General features: G+C 43.9%; 1 pseudogene; it reads left to right on the plus strand.

Annotated features, from left to right (window-relative positions):
• The first annotated feature begins 15,645 nt into the window (after positions 1–15,645).
• LOC126485336 (5S ribosomal RNA) lies at positions 15,646–15,763 on the plus strand (annotated as a pseudogene).
• The last annotated feature ends 1,703 nt before the right edge of the window (positions 15,764–17,466 follow it).

Below are 17,466 nucleotides of genomic sequence, written 5' to 3' on the forward strand. Positions count from 1 at the left end.
ATACACTCATCTCTGTCAAGAGCATCAAGTACAACCTTTGTGAATAACGGGCAGTTATTTTGCTGGAACATGCTGCCACCGTCGCGGAAGACATCAAACCAGAAGGGATGCAGGTGGTCTGCAGTGATTTTCGCGTACTTCACTGTTATGGTATCTTAGATTACTACCATGGGTCCCATGGAAGACAATGCTGAAGTCCTCCATAACATAATAGTACGCACTCTCCACCTCCGAGCAGCCATTCGCCTGGATGACGGTGAATCTGGACACGGCCAACGACCTTGTGTTATGAGCAACGACATCCAACCAGATGACGCGTTTTCGTTCTCCCAAGGCCGATTCTCGACGATCACGTGCTGACTGAAGTCGTAGTGGGGACACGTACTGATAGCCTGCTGTGAAGCGCAATGGTCATCAATGTTCACCGAACGGTGAACTCCGAAACACTTGAGCCTGCATCGACATTCTATTCCGTGGTCAGATCAACCACAGATCGCCGCCTATCCTCCTTCACAGAGCCCGCAAGGCTCCAACTTCAGTGTTCTGTGACAAGGCGCGGACGTCCAACACCCTGTCGCCTAGTCGTGACGCATCTATGTAGACGCCGACGACAGTAGCACGCGAGCAGCCAACCAGGTTCGCCGTTTCCGCACTGCTAGCTCCCAGGAGTCAGATCATGACAGCCTGCTCTGGTAAAAGTTACTTATATTAATTAATTTAAAGGGCTGTGCTCCAGTTGTACTAACGACTGTTCAAACCACGACCAGTTTTTGGATGTTTAAATCCCATTTTCAGGGGAATAAAACTGTAACATAAAAAGGTTAGGAAGGAAGACTTACTGCATTTGGTAGGGTCAGTCGGTGCAAGGACTCCAAATCACTGCATTTCGGCGGAGCTAGAAGAATGGAGAAGGCCTGATAAACTAACATAAAAATCTAACGTCCGGGATGGTGGGACGAAGAGAAAAGAAACCGAGAACGAACACTGTACTCCCGCTGTCCGCCGTCGGTAGGCGCAGCGTAGGAACGCCAACCAAGACTGAGTGGAAGGCCACGCCAGAGGTCTGGAGGCGCGGTGCGACGCGGGCGACAACGGTGTACAAGCAAGTAAACTGTCATCGTTATCAGCGAAGATACACAAAGTCTCAACTGGCTGGTCAGAGCGCTTACAGCACTTCATTTGAAAGTATAATAAAATATAAACGAGCTGTGGTATGCGAATAGGCTAGATAACTCTCAATAATATAACAATATGTGACGTTTTAGACAACAAGCCAATGTAACGTATTGTTGTTGTGATCTTTAGTCCAGAGATTGGTTTGATGCAGCTCTCCATGCTACTCTATCTTGTGAAAGCTTCTGCATCTCCCAGTACCTACTGCACCACACATCCTTCTGAATCTGCTTAGTGTATTCATCCCTTGGTCTCCCTCAACGATTTTTACCATCTACGCCGTCCTCCAACACGAAATTGGTGATCCCTTGAACATGACCTACCAAACGATCCCTTCTTCTAGTCAAGCTGAGCCACGAATTTCTCTTCTCCCCAATTCTATTCAGTACCCCCTCATTAGTTATGTGATCTACCCATCTAATCTTCAGCATTCTTCTGTAGCACCACATTTCGAAAGCTTCTAGTCTCTTCTTGTCTAAATTATTTATCGGCCATCATTCATTTCCATACATGGCTGCACTCCATACAAGTACTTTCATAAACGACACTTAAACCTATACTCGATGTTAACAAATTTCTCTTCCTCAGAAACGCTTCCTTTGCCATTGCCAGTCTACATATAATATCCTCCCTACTTCGACCATCATCAGTTATTTTGCTCCCCAAATAGCAAAACTCGTCTACTACTTTAAGTGTCTTATTTCCTAATCTAATTCCCTCAGCATCACCCGATGTAATTCGACTACATTCCATTATTCTCGTTTTGCTTTTGTTGATGTTCGTCTTATATCCTCCTTCCGAGACATTGTCGATTCTGTTCAACTGCTCTCCCAGGTCCTTTGCTGACTCTGGCAGAATTAAAATGTCATCGGTAAACCTCAAAGTTTTTATTTCTTCTCCATGGATTTTAATTACTACTCCAAATTTTTCTTTTGTTTTCTTTACTGTTTGCTCAGTATACAGATTCAATAACATCGGGGATAGGCTACAACCTGTCTCACTCCCTTCCCAACCACTGCTTCCCTTTCATGCCCGTCGACGCTTCTAAGTGCCATCTGGTTTCTGTACAAATTGTAGATAGCCTTTCGCTCTCTCTATTTGACTCCTGCCACCTTCAAAATTTGAAAGAGTAACATAGGCAAAATGAATGAACAGGGTATAAGAAACAGTAAAAATATTGATAAAAATTAATTGTGACATATACACGCAAAGAAAATCGACATATGTATGATACATCACGGGCTCAAATGACGTAAACAGAATACATAAAAATTACCACAAATCTAAAATGTCAGCGTAGTAAGCAGCGAAAAAACAAGGAAATGATAAGGCTCACCGTCATGCATTATAACAAACAATAATTTTATGGAAAGATGTGCAGCTAATGTTACTCGATCTCCACATTTACGGTCCTTATAGTCGCGCTGCTTGCGTGCTTGCCGCATAGAAACAGAAGTAGAATCAAGCAGTAATGCATTAGAAGTCCCCCTGATTCAGTATAAGCAACCGAGGCCACGTTTGGTGGACAGCTGTACCCGCAATGTTTCGGAGTCAGTGCAGGAAGCGTCCTCAGGCCACAGTATCGCTGGCAGATCCCGGGGCTGGAACGCCGCGAGGGCACCTGCGCGCTGCCTCGCCAGCCAGCCGCCAGGATTTGCATACAATGTGGCGGGCCCGCGGTAACCCGGCCGGCGGCTGAAGCTGCGCCCGTTTCGTCGGTGCCGCTCCGCCTCAGGAATCCAGGTCGGGCACCGTCTGGAAGCAAATCGGCGAATACTGGAACAGAGGCAGCGATGCCATGCCTCGTTACGTAAGGGCTGCTGCCGACTTCCTTCAAGCCGCACTGGAGCCATTCTACTGGCCACTGAGCTGTTCACCTTAAGGTCATTACCGTGCCAGTCCACCACAGTCTACTATAGCAAAACTATGCTATCTTTCTTTATATTTTACTCTTAGTTTTCATAAATTAGAGAAAATCACAAAGCCACTGATAACTGGAGGAAAGATAGGTATATAACTGAAAAAAGCGCACAGCAGCTGCAGAAAACTATTACACACGTACCACCTGTGGCGCAATCTGCGTAATCTGTACTCAGACGGACACCGTATGTTTCAGATTACCACAGCAGCTGCTGTTTTGCAAGTCAGAGGACCACGTCAGATGGCACCGGGGTAATATTTAAACCAATTGTAACGGAAGACCATGTGCGGATGGGAGATTTATCAGACTGGTATAAAGGTGCCAGGCTGAATACAATGTTAATCTTCCGTAATTCAGACTGCAATGAAACTATCTGTCGACAAAGAACGGGCAGCTGAGGGCGACGAACTCCGCCAGTTTTCAGTACATTCCATTTTTATAACCGAATGAAGAGGCACAGTGGTTAAGACTGGATGACTGTAGAAATAGCGTCCGGTTACTCTGATACACTGTAAGTAGGCTATTTCGGTTTTTATGTTGGTAACGCCACGTAGCGCTCTGTATGAAAATCGCTGACTGCACTGTGTGCAGCCTGTGGCCGGTTGGACTCATTGTTGGAATATTCGCTAGTATAGTGTTCGGCAGTTCGATGTGAACATTGCGTAGCGTTGGGCAGTTGGAAGTGAGCCGCCAGCAGTGGTGGATGTGGGGAGAAAGATGCCAGAGTTCTGAGACATTGCTATGAGCGGCCGATCTGGACGTGTGTCCGTCAGAAAAAGGAAATTTGTAAAACTGGATATCATGAACATATACAGGATGAGTCACCTAACATTACCGCTGGATATATTTCGTAAACCATATCAAATATTGACGAATCGATTCCACAGACCAAACGTGAGGAGAGGGGCTAGTGTAATTGTTTAGTACAAACCATAAAAAAAAATGCACGGAAGTATGTTGGCTGGCTCTGAGCACTATGGGACTTAACATCTATGGTCATCAGTCCCCTAGAACTTAGAACTACTTAAACCTAACTAACCAAAGGACAGCACCCAACACCCAGCCATCACGAGGCAGAGAAAATCCCTGACCCGCACGGAAGTATGTTTTTTAAAACAAACCTACGTTTTTTTTAAAAGGAACCCCGTTAGTTTTGTTAGCACATCTGAATATATAAACAAATACGTAATCAGTGCCGTTTGTTGCATTGTAAAATGTTAATTACATCCGGAGATATTGTAACCTAAAGTTGACGCTTGTGTACATCACCATGAGGGGTGAGGTACACGTACACACGTGGTTTCCGTTTTCAATTACGGAGTGGAATAGAGTGTGTCCCGACATGTCAGGCCAATAGATGTTCAATGTGGTGGCCATCATTTGCTGCACACAATTGCAATCTCTGACGTAATGAATGTCGTACACGCCGCAGTACATCTGGTGTAATGTCGCCGCAGGCTGCCACAATACGTTGTTTCATATCCTCTGGGGTTGTAGGCACATAACGGTACACATTCTCCTTCAACGTACCCCACAGAAAGAAGTCCAGAGGTGTAAGATCAGGAGAACGGGCTGGCCAATTTATGCGTCCACCCGTCCCATGAAACGCCCGTCGAACATCCTGTCAAGGGTCAGCCTAGCGTTAATTGCGGAATGTGCAGGTGCACCATCATGCTGATATTACATACGTCGACGCGTTTCCAGTGAGACATTTTCGAGCAACGTTGGCAGATCATTCTGTAGAAACGCGATGTATGTTGCAGCTGTTTGGGCCCCTGCAATGAAGTGAGGACCAATAAGGTGGTCACCAATGATTCCGCACCATACATTTACAGTGCACGGTCGCTGTCGCTCTACCTGTCTGAGCCAGCGAGGATTGTCCACGGACCAGTAATGCATGTGCCGTAGATTCACTGCCCCGTGGTTTGTGAAACCCGCTTCATCGGTAAACAGGTAGAACTGCAACGCATTCTCTGTTAATGCCCATTGACAGAATTGCACTCGATGATTAAAGTCATCACCATGTAATTGCTGATGTAGCGACACATGAAACGGGTGAAAGCGGTGACGATGCAGTATGCGCATGACATTACTTTGACTCAGTCCACCGGCTCTCGCAATGTCCCGTGTACGCATGTGTGGGTTCATGGAAACAGCAGCTAACACACCAACTGCTCCCACTTCTCCTGTGACGGGCCTGTTACGGACCCGTTTGCGTGCTACGACCATACCTGTTGCATACAGTTGGCGGTAGATGTTTTGCAATGTGCGGCACGTTGGATGCTCTCTGTCCGGGTACCGTTCTGCATACACCCTGCAGTATTCAGCTGCATTTCGTCGACATTCGCCATAGATGAGTATCATCTCCACCTTTTCAGAGTTCGAATACACCATGGTCACAGTTCCTACAACACTACACTATCACAGACGTCTGGTAACACGGTGTACTACAGTTGATCTGCGTGCGGAGACGAATGCAGAATAACAATAGCAGCAAGCGCTACATGCGGACACTGCGACAGCTAGACCAAACCACAACAGTGCACTACGGCCACACTCGTAAACACGGTCGTCATCGTAAACATGTCCCTGCAGATGCTGCTCGCCGACCGTGGCCCGTGTTTGTTACAACACGCAACTGAACGTCGGAGGTTTCAAGCGTCAAATTTAGGTTACAATATCTCCGGATGTAATTAACATTTTACAATGCAACAAACGGCACTGATTACGTATTTGTTTATATGTTCAGATGTGCTAACAAAACTAACGTGGTTCCATTTAAAAAAACGTAGGTTTGTGTTAAAAAACATACTTCCGTGCATTTTTATATGGTTTGTATTAAACAATTACACTAGCCCCTCTCCTCACGTTCGGTCTGTGGAATCGGTTCGTCAGTATTTGATATGGTTTACGAATAAATACATTGCTTGTTCAGTATCAAAATCTTTGATTTGCTAACTATGCCTATCAGTAGTTAGTTCCTTCAGTAGTTAGAATCTTTTACCTAGCTGGCAGTATTGGGGCTCGCTGTATTGAAGTAGTTCGAGTCACGAAGATTTTTGTGAGGTAAGTGATTCATGATAGGTATAGGTTATTGTTAGTCAGGGGCATCCTTTCGTAGGGATTATTGAAAGTCAAATTGCGTTGCGCAAAAAATTTTGTGTGTCAGTTTAGTGATGATCAAAATAAGTAAAGAGAAAACTGTCTGAGTACGTTCAGTTTTACTCAGCTGTTTCAGTATAAAACAACATTGAAGTTTACCAGCACAGTCATTATTAATTATTCAAAGGGGAAGTTCCATATGGCGATCCTGCCAGGATTCGAACCTGGAAACGTTGCGTACTGAATGCGGGTTCTGATGTAACATAACACACATTAGACTACTACATAAAATTGCTTGAAATTATCAAAACTTTTCTTACCTATATTTACTTAATCAGCTCCCTTAGTGTTGTTTGAGTTTTCATATTTGGCTTCTCTTCTAGAAATTTCCCCCAGTAATCATTTCTGAAGCACGTATTTCATTCGAAGTACGAGTTCAAAAAATCTCGATTCTTATAACTACTTTTACTCGAAAAACTGCGTTTGAATGACTATTAGGTACTTTTATATAAAGATACTCCGACAACTCTTGTAATACACACATAAAAAACGTTTTGCATCACCTCGGTTGCAAGAGTTCCGGAACCTGTACAGAAAATTGGAATAGAAATCAATATAAACACATTTCCGGCCTTTTTATTGCTCATGAAAACCATACATTGCTTCTTGTATCACCATACAGTGAGACCTTCATAGGTGGTGGTCCAGTTTGCTGCACACACCGGTACCTCTAATACTCAGTAGCACGCCCTCTTGCATTGATGCATGCCTGTATTCCTCATCGCATACTACTCACAAGTTCATCAAGGCACTGTTGGTCCAGATTGTCCCAAACCTCAACGACGATTCGGCGTAGATCCCTCGCAGTGGTTGGTGGGTCACGTCGTCCATAAACAGCCCTTTTCAATCTATCCCAGGCATGTTTCATAGGCTTCATGTCTGGAGAACATGCTGGCCACTTTAGTCGAGCGATGTCGTTGTCTTGAAGGAAGTCATTCACAAGACGTGCATGACGGGGCCGCGAATTTTCGTCCATGAAGACGGATGCCTCGCCAATATGCTGCCGATATGGTTGCACTGTCGGTCGGAGGATGGCACTCACGTATCGTACAGCCATTACGGCACCTTCCATGACCACCAGCGGCGTACGTCGGCCCCACATAATGCCACCCCAAGACAGCAGGGAACCTCCACCTTGTTGCACTCGCTGGACAGTGTTTCTAAGGCGTTCAGCCTGATCGGGTTTTCTCCAAACACGTCTCCGACGATTGTCTGGTTGAAGGCACGTGCGACACTCATCGGTGAAGAAAACGTGATGCGAATCCTGAGCGGTCCATTCGGCACATTGTTGGGCCCATCTGTACCACGCTGCATGGTGTCGTGGTTGCAAAGATGGACCTCGCAATGGACGTCGGGAGTGAAGTTGTGCATCATGCAGCCTATTGCGCACAGTTTGAGTCGTAGCACGGCGTTCTGTGGCTGCACGAAAAGCATTATTCAACATGATGGCGTTGCAGCAAGGGTTCATCCGAGCCATAATGCGTAGGTAGCGGTCATCCACTGCAGTTGTACCCTTGGGCGGCCTGGGCGAGGCATGTCATCGACACTTCCTGTCTCTCTTTACCTCCTCCATGTCCGAACAACATCGCTTTGGTTCACTCCGAGACGCCTGGGCACTTCCCTTGTTGAGAGCCCTTCCTGGCACAAAGTAACAATGCGGACGCGATCGCATCGCGGTACTGACCGTTTAGGCATGGTTGGACTACAGACAACACGAGCCGTGTACCTCCTTCCTGGTGGAATGACTGGAGCTGATCGGCTGTCGGACCCCCCCCCCCCCCCCCGTCTAATAGGCGCTGTTCATGCATTCATGCATGGTTGTTGTTTAAATCATTGGGCGGATTTAGTGACTTTTCTGAACAGTGAAAGGGACTGGGTCTGTGATACAATATCCAGTCAACGTCTATCTTCAGTTGATGCAAAACTTTTTTTGATGTGTGTACTTTACCTAGACAAAACCCAAATCAAGTTTCGTAATCCTCTCGTCAACTGATATTATTTGATATATATCATGGTGACATTCACACTCAATTTTATTTTGGCATTTTTCCTGTGATTTTCGCTCTTACCTTTTTTAGATCATCCACCCCGCTTCTTACCCGGTACGGTCATTATTTGCGAACAGACCAGAGACTACATATGTCTTCTAGTGACACGAAATTACCCACATAATTTGCCATCAGCATCACATAATTTGATTCACAAGATACCTGGTATGTCTGACGTGGCGCTTGTTTGACGTCATGGGTACAACGTCATAAGCCACCAGAACAGAAAAACAACCCCACCCGAAGGTGGCCAGTAGCAGCAGTTCGGGGAGTCTTGGCTATATCGACTGGTGTGACAAGCAGACGTTTTGACAGCTACAAATTTACGTATTACTCAGAAAGGCGTTGTATTGCTTTTGCCTAATGTGAAGGTGGCAGCACTGATGTAACAAGACGTACCAGTGTATCTCACTTGTGTTGTCGTTTTTATATTGCGTAGTATTAGAAAACATTACTCAAAGTTTTCGTTTGTTATTTATAAAGTTAAGACCACATCGAGCATGAGATGGATCCGTTGTTCGGCAACCTTGGGTAACCAAGTAGTGGATTTGAGGTTCCACGTTATTAGCGGATACTGGAATTCACGTCATTACAAAGAAACGTAGGTAGTTCTCAGTACGCAGTTCACTTCTCTACCTGGTCTTCTCCAAATTGAGGTCGTTCTCGTTCTCTAATGATCTCGCTGGCCACGTAACGTTTATCACTGGTCTCCATTCGCTTGCACAGTACTTGTTATGCAGCGGAAGGAACAGGATTGCATCCAAATTTGAGTTACAGTCTGGTTTTGTAGCGTGCATAAAAGGACACATTTGGGGTGCATTTTGATTTGGTGAGTAGCCAGAACCCTTTGGCGTAATCGACCAACAGTAAAAACGATGCCTGCTGATAACGCAGTATCTGTGTATTGTGCTAGTGTAATGGAACTGGTCAGTGCGCCTATTTTCTGCACGTATTGTAAAATATCATACACGAAAAAATTTATAACATGATCAAAGACTACACAGATTTTAATTATGCATTAAGTGTAATCTTGGCAACATATCTAAAATAGTCTTGTACATTATAAACAGAAAACATGAATGTAACATAAAATTAGTATTCTTCAGGAAACAATTTTTATATTTAGTGTGCCCGGCTAGCCGCGCGGTCTAAAGCGATGCTTCCCGAGCGGGAAGGCGTACCTGTCCCCTGCACGAATCCGCCCGGAGATTATTGTCGACGTCCGGTGTGCCGGCCAGCCTGTGGTTGGTTTTTAAGGCGATTTTACATCTTCCTCGGCGAATTCGGGCTGGTTCCCCTTATTCTGCCTCAGTTGTCGGCGATAGCTGCGTAAACACGTACGCGTACACCATAATTACTCTACCATGTAAACATTTGGGTTGGTTCTGCGGACTATGGGACTTAACATCTAAGGTCATCAGTCCCCTAGACCTTAGAACTACTTAAACCTAACTAACCTAAGGACATCACACACACCCATGCCCGAGGCAGGATTCTAACCTGCGACCGCAGCAGTCGCGTGGTTCCGGACTGAAGCGCCTAGAACCGCTCGGTCACCGCAGCCGGTTGTAAACATTTGGGGTTACACTCGTTTGGAATGAGAAGTTCCCAGGGGGGTCCACTGGGGGCCGAACCGCACAATAACCCTGGGTTCGGTGTGGGGCGGCGGAGAGGTGGAGTGGACTGCTGCAGCCTGTTGTGGCGTTGTGAACCACTGACTGCTACCATAGAGTAAATATCTCTGGAGTGAGCACTGCGTTCTGCGCATGTTGTCAACATTAAACCAGGGTTGTCACGTGTTTTCGAGACTTCGCTGTGCGTGTGTGCTTTCCTCAGAGTATGAAATTTATAATATCAAAGAGTTTTTGCTGTGTTTTCACCGTTTGTTGATAGAGTAATAGCGATGGTGAATAACTGTTGTTGCTACGGATACAAAGAAAAATATGCGAAAGGAGGGATAGTAACTTTTCATGGGTACTATGTTTAAAAATTTCGAGACTGATTGTAATTAAGGCTTGATACTTTACACCTATTTTTCTACGATTTTATGACTATATAATAGATATTACGACCTGTACGAAAGCTTACAAACAATCGCTTCTTCTCGTAAATTTGCTAGTGGAACAGGAAAAAGGAAAGGTTAGTTGTTTCAGCAAATACTATCCTCTATGCATTTATCAGTGACTTGTCGATTATGTATATAGATTTGAAAGACAGGAGACAGATAAATTCAATGGAGTGGGAGTCTGTAATTGTCTTCGTATAATATGTCTGTCGAAACCTTTTGTTTACTATAAAGTTACAGTAGGAGACCATGTTAAGTGTGTCTAGAACATGGAGAATGATTATGTGTGATTTATATTTTAGTTTCCCGAAGTATGAACAATGAGTAAAGACGTGGCTCCAAAAAACATGGAGGAGTAATTTTGTCCCCACAAAATATTACAAAGTATGGTCAAAACACTTTGAAGCGGAATGTTTAGAAAGAGAAAAATTTGGACGTGTGTGGCTGAAGGTAGATTCTATACCAACTATTTTTAATTTTCCACAGCACCTACTACCAATTTCTGCATTCAGCTTAAATACATTTTCTGCACAACTCAAATAAAAAACACAATAGTGTAGCTAATCAAAGTACACATTCATCTTCTTTGGTGTATTTTGCCTTCAATTTATTTTCTTCACCATTTGATTAAGAAGTGTAAAATATTAGTAAACATGTCCCCAAACTCTTTCATTTGTGTCACTTTCCACTTCCCTTAATGGTGTTATGTGGGTTGACTGTTACATGACCAACTGTTTTTCCTTTACAGTACATTTATTCTCCGATCGCCTTTTTTCCCCGTTCTTACTCAGTCTACCATTTATTTAATAAACTGGGAGCAAGTACGTAAAATGCGTTAAATAAACACTTCAAAGTGTCACCAGTAAGAAAATTGTGCTTTAGGTCGCAAGAACGAGAAAACAAATACGCAGAAATAGCAGAAAAAAGGACGAATTAGCAGTGACATAATCACTAATGTAAGCCAAATTCGGTGTTTTTTCGGACACTTGCAAAAGTACTAGCGTACTGTCAAGTCGTTTTGCAAGACTATCACTGCAAAAATGTACGTCAGGCTCTGTAATACTATTAAGTGCCGTATCATACCGAAAACTACCAAAAATCGAGTGCATCTGAACTGTGGCACCTATCACAAAGAAGCAGAATGCAATATCACTTGCCCTTAAAATTTACGTAGCTGGTTTACCCCTAGTATCAAATGGTTACTGTTAAAATGTCTGCGCAACATATATAAATAATCCACGACACGTGCGAAAAGAATCCGTCTGTACTAGGGATGTAGTGACTTTCGAAATACATTCGGGAGGACGACGGTTCAATCCCGCGTCCGGCCATCCTGATTTAGGTTTTCCATGATTTCCCTACATCGCTCCAGGCAAATCCCGGGATGGTTCCTTTCAAAGGGCACGGCCGATTTCCTTCCCCGTCCTTCCCTAATCCGATGAGACCGATGACCCCGCTGTCTGGTCTCCTTCCTCGAAACAACCAACCAACCAACTTTCGAAATAGACAGGGCGCTATACGGACAAACGCACGACGTCCCGAGAATACGTGACCCGGCCGGAAATGTACGTTGACAACACAAAATCTGTTCTGCGCGTGTGAATGCTCACTCCAGAGATATTTACTTTATGAGTGCTACGGCGGGGACGAAGCCTCTCTGTCGTTTCTACGTCCCCGGTTCAATACACACACAGGTTTTATATTTTCGATGTGTTCCCAAATCGTAATTGCATTTGAAGTCATTGACTTTTGTAATTATTATGTGATGAGTGGCGGAGTTGTTAAGTTAAGGCGCAAAAAACTGGACATTTTTTTGAAACATGGGAGACTGCGATGGAAGGAAGAAACGTAACTTATAATGTTATTACAAAGTGATGTGAAGACAAAATTGCCTGCAGTACCAATATTATTTCATCACACATATTTCAAAATTAAAAGGCGACATCCCCTGGCACGGAAAAGAAGAACTGCACCAATAGACAGAGAGCCATATAACGAATAATTCTTCAGTCTGCACACGAGTAAAGTTCCATAGAAACCATTAATTTTGTAATTCTACGTGCACTTGCTCATGCTAATATGAATCTTTTGCGCAAATATAAGAAGAGCGAAGGATTGTAAAGCTATAATATTACGAATATTGCCATCAACAGAGCAAGGAAGAAGCTTACAATATTATGTCATTAGAGTAAATGTTCTAGCGTGGAACTATGCCGGAATTTGTTTGTAGATATATCTGATACCTATGCTGATGGGCCGACGCAGCATGACCTCTAGCTTAACAGCGTTTTGGCCCAAATTTGTAACGCTGTACAGGAGATATTCCGCGTGGCATGGGTTCAGCGAGTCTTTGGTAGGTTTCCACAGGTATGTGACACCTGATTTCTACGCTCAGACCATACAGTTTCCCCAAACGATGGGAGGGTAGTTCATGGATGAGGAGTTGGTACCCCGTAGCACGTAAGGTACGTTCCAACGGTTACAGATCAGCAGAATTTGCTAGTCAAAACGTCATCCTGAGTTTGCTATCATGTTACTCGAAGCACCGTAGCGCTATCCTGGCCCTGTGATACGGGCCCTTATCCTTCTAGATGACGTGGTCGCCGTCAGGGAGATGTGTAGCATGAGCGATATAAGGTCTGCAGTATTGTTCACGTAGTCCGTATCTCTCTTGGAGCCTTGATTGCTAGCACATGTCCCGTGGAAAGCTAGATGAAATATAGATTGAGAAGGCTTCGTGTTCTGAATAGTCATCTTTTCCTGTACCTACTGAGAAAGAATCAGACAAACTGACGACTCTACAACCGCTTCCAGCACCCAACGAACTTTCCATTAGAATGTAGGGGAAGTTGTGTTTACTGTATTAAGCAACCACCAAGTGATGATGAGGTTCCATACTCCGAGGACCGTAGGTGGACGATGCGGGAGACCCGCATCGCCTTACTAGGCCAGGTCCTAGCGTAGGTGGTTTGCCATTGCCTTCCCCCGACCGTCATTGGGATGAATGATGATGATGAAGACGACACAACAACACCCAGTCATCTCGAGACAGGGAAAATCCCCGATCCCGCCGGGAATCGAACCCAGGACCCCGTGCGCGGGAAGCGAGAACGCTACCGCAGGACCACGGTAGCTGTTCCTAATTCTCTCTCTCTCATCAAATTATGTGACTCGTACACCTGGATTACTGATCCATCTCACCTTAACTCAACCCCCTCCTCACCCCCCACCGCTCCTGCGCTAGCAGCAATTGATACAAATTTTATTGTAATCTACAACTCTGTAGACGTTGGTGTAGCTGTATGAATCGCCCGCAGTATTAAGTAGCAAAGATTTCGATGACATTTAAATATGATGGTACAGTGTATATAGTACTTATTTAACTGAAAATCACCATACCAATTACAGTCTTTCACGAATAACACGACGTGTTTCCAGAATTTATTCCCATTTTCAGCTGATATTATTTGCATTAGTATGTATGTGATACTTGCGTGCTGGTTTTTATGCTTCTCTCACCGTGTAATTACATTTCTACAGTTTCACTGCATCGAAAATATGATCACGAAATTCTTAGACGCTAATCTTAGAAGATAGTATTTTTTATGTATCTGCTTACAAGTATTGTGCCTACATCGTTGCGCAGAAATTCACACACAAGCAAACCATCGATCACACTGGTTCTTTACGTAAAATCATAACATAGACACAGATATTGGGACTGGAATGTAACTTCTAGTCGTGTACAGAATATTCTCATTCCTATATTAAATCGATTGTAATGATTTTTGTAAGTGACAGAGTATCTTAAGGTCTTCTTCTATGTTTGTTCAAAATTTTTCAAATGTGTTTGAATTCCTAAGGGACCAAGCTGCTGACGTCATCGGTCCCTAGACTTACACAATACTTAAACTAACTTATGCTAAGAACAACACACACACCCTTGTCCGAAGGAGGACTCGAAACCGCCGGCGGGAGGGGCCGCGCAATCAGCGAAATAGCGCCTTAAACCGCGCGGTCACTCCGTGAATGATTTTTTTATGAGTTACTTCGGCTGACTTTGTGAATTGATTGTGTGTGTGTAACAATTGGTACTTTCGGTGTATGTATTACGGAAATTCCTCCCTGACCACCCCATGTAGTAGGCTAGTTTGAGCAAGTTTTAAATGTAATAATGTATGTTCCTGAATCTAAGAATTTCTCTGTTTTAATGTTTAAGGTGTGAACTGATTTCTGTCGCAGTTTACTGATTGCGGCGAAATCTACTTCCACCTTATGTCAAAAGAGTGGGTTTGCTCCTTTTTGGGAAATGTTACCTACAATTCGTATGCTGTGCACACATTTGATTGTGTTATTAGGCATGCTCAAAAGTAATGCCTCCGGATTTTTTATTCTCTTCTCCATATCGGATGAGTTATTACATGTCATGCATATTATTCGGTCTACTTTTCCGCTTCGGTGACGCAAGTTGCAACCCTTTCCCTCTACAGGCCTCCGAATTGTAGCGTGTAACATGGCATTGTGTAACGTAACTGAATATGTGCGTGAGAGATAGTGTGGTTTAATCGAGTATCTATGCGTAGAAAATTCGAAGAGTTCGTCCATACACAGAGGACCTTCAGCATGACAATGCCACACCACGCATGAACGCTGCGATATCTGCAACAGCCCGACGCTTTGGGTTCACTGTCATCGATCATCCTCCATGTGGCCCCAACTTGGCCCCATCAGATTTTCATACGTTTCCGAAACTTAAATACCCTCCAGGACTGCAGTTTGATAACTACGAAGAGGTGCAGGCAGGTGTGAGATAGTGACTCCGACAACAAACATTGTACAGTCACGGTATCAACAAACTGACCTCTCGTTGTGAGAAATGTGATCGTCACCGTGTTAAATTTGTTGAGTAATAAATGTATATATAGAAGAATACTAAAGGTTTAGAATATTAATAAAGATTTTTTTTAATAGCTGTAAGAGTTTTCATATAAAAGTTCGGAGGCATTTCTTTTCAGCACTCCGTCATAGTTTTTTTTTCTGTTTTGCTTTTTGTTTCTGCACTTTATGGTTGAACCGGGGCAGTAATCAGCCAACGCAGTTTGCTTGATGATGTCCACTTCCATCACCGCGTTTTCTTTGCTGGAAGGAACTTTGTTTGCACTGTGTAACATCACTTTCTATGCAGCCTTCTTCTGTGTGGTAATGGAAGTAGTCTTTCTCATGTTTACCTTGAAATAGCGCCTATTCTGGTTTTCCATGCATAAATATAGGACATTGGCAACGGCCTTGCCGCAGTGCATACACCGGTTCCCGTGAGATCACCGAAGTTAAGCGCTGTCGGGCGTGGCCGGCACTTGGATGGGTGACCATCCGGGCCGCCATGCGCTGTTGCCATTTTTCGGGGTGCACTCAGCCTCGCGATGCAGATTGAGTAGCTACTCGACCCAACAGTAGCGGCTCCGGTCAAAGAAAACCATCGTAACGACCGGGAGAGCGGTGTGCTGACCACAAGCCCCTCCTATCCGCATCCTCAGCCGAGGATGACACGGCGGTCGGATGGTCCCGATGGGCCACCTGTGGCCTGAAGACGGAGTGCAAAATATAGGACATTAATGCTACTACAAGACGCCAAAAATTAAATAATTAACATAAGCGCGAGATAAGCCCTTGCAAATGAGAAAATCTGCTACATTAACAAGCAGTGTAACCGCAAGAATGTTGAATACAAGAATGTAAACATGCATGCATTATGTTGTACAGATGCCGTATGTCAATTCGCGGTATGGAGTTCCATATTTGTTGCACTTCGTCGGGCAATACAGGGACGGTTAATAATGTTTGTGGATGACGCTGGAGTTGCCGTCCGATGAAGTCCCGTATGTACTCGATTCGAGACGGATCTGGTGGTTGAGCTACAGATAGACACTTTTTAGAGTATGTTGGGTTACAACAGCGGTATGTGGACGAGCATTATCCTGCTGGAAAACATCCCCTGGAATGGTGTTCATTAATGGCAGGTAGACAGGTCGTAACACCAGACTGACGTACACATTTGCAGTCAGGATGCATGGGATAACCACGATGGTGTTCCTGCAGTCATACGAAACCGCATCCCAGACCAGTACTCCAGGCGTACATGCAGTGTGTCCAGCACACAGACAGATGGGTTACAGGCCCTGAACTGGCCTCCTTGTAACCAACACACGGCTACCAATGGCACCGAGCCAGAACCACCTTCCATCAGAAAACACAACAGATTGCTTTTGTTCTACAGTAGTACTTTTATTTTGTTAATCGGTTTTCATCTTACAAGGCCATCTTCAGACATTTACTGAGTATTATCACCGAAGAAGTTACAATGTTTGCAAACAACATTGGAAAGGAAGTAACACGTCTAGACTGAATATGTAAAGTAAAAATTGAACAGTACGTAAATAACAATGTAAAATAAAAATAGCAGTGTTATTTATGTACTGTTCAATTGGTGGTACTGCAATGAAAAAGTAAAAATTGAACAGTACATAAATAACAATGTAAAGTAAAAATTGAACAGTACATAAATAACAATGTAAAGTAAAAATAACAGTGTTATTTATGTACTGTTCAATTGATGCTAATGCAACGAAAAAGTAAAAATTGAACAGTACATAAATAACAATGTAAAGTACAAATAACAATGTTATTTAGGTACTGTTCAGTTTTTACTTTTTCATTGCATTACCACCACACTGTCAAACATGTTACTTACTGTATGTTTCTATTTCAGTCTAGACGTGTTACTCCTCTTCCAATGTTGTTTGCAAACATTGTAACTTCTTTGGTGATAATACTCAGTAAATGTCTGAAGATGGCCTTGCAAGCCGAAATCCGGTTAACAAAATAAAAGTAATATTGTAGAATAAAAGCTAACTGGTGCTTTTCATTTATTATAATGTTGTTCTACCAAGAACGGACGGAAGATTCTGTTAACAAAACACAGCAGACCTCCACCCTGCCTTCCACTGAGGCATGGCTTGCGCAGTGCAATACTACAAGCAAGATAGTAAGACACATAGCAAAAAATTCAGAAGTCTTCTATGTTACGTGGCTTTATGCTT

This window comes from Schistocerca serialis, chromosome 6 (genome assembly GCF_023864345.2).
Source record: "Schistocerca serialis cubense isolate TAMUIC-IGC-003099 chromosome 6, iqSchSeri2.2, whole genome shotgun sequence".
Classification (NCBI taxonomy): Eukaryota; Metazoa; Arthropoda; class Insecta; order Orthoptera; family Acrididae; genus Schistocerca; species Schistocerca serialis.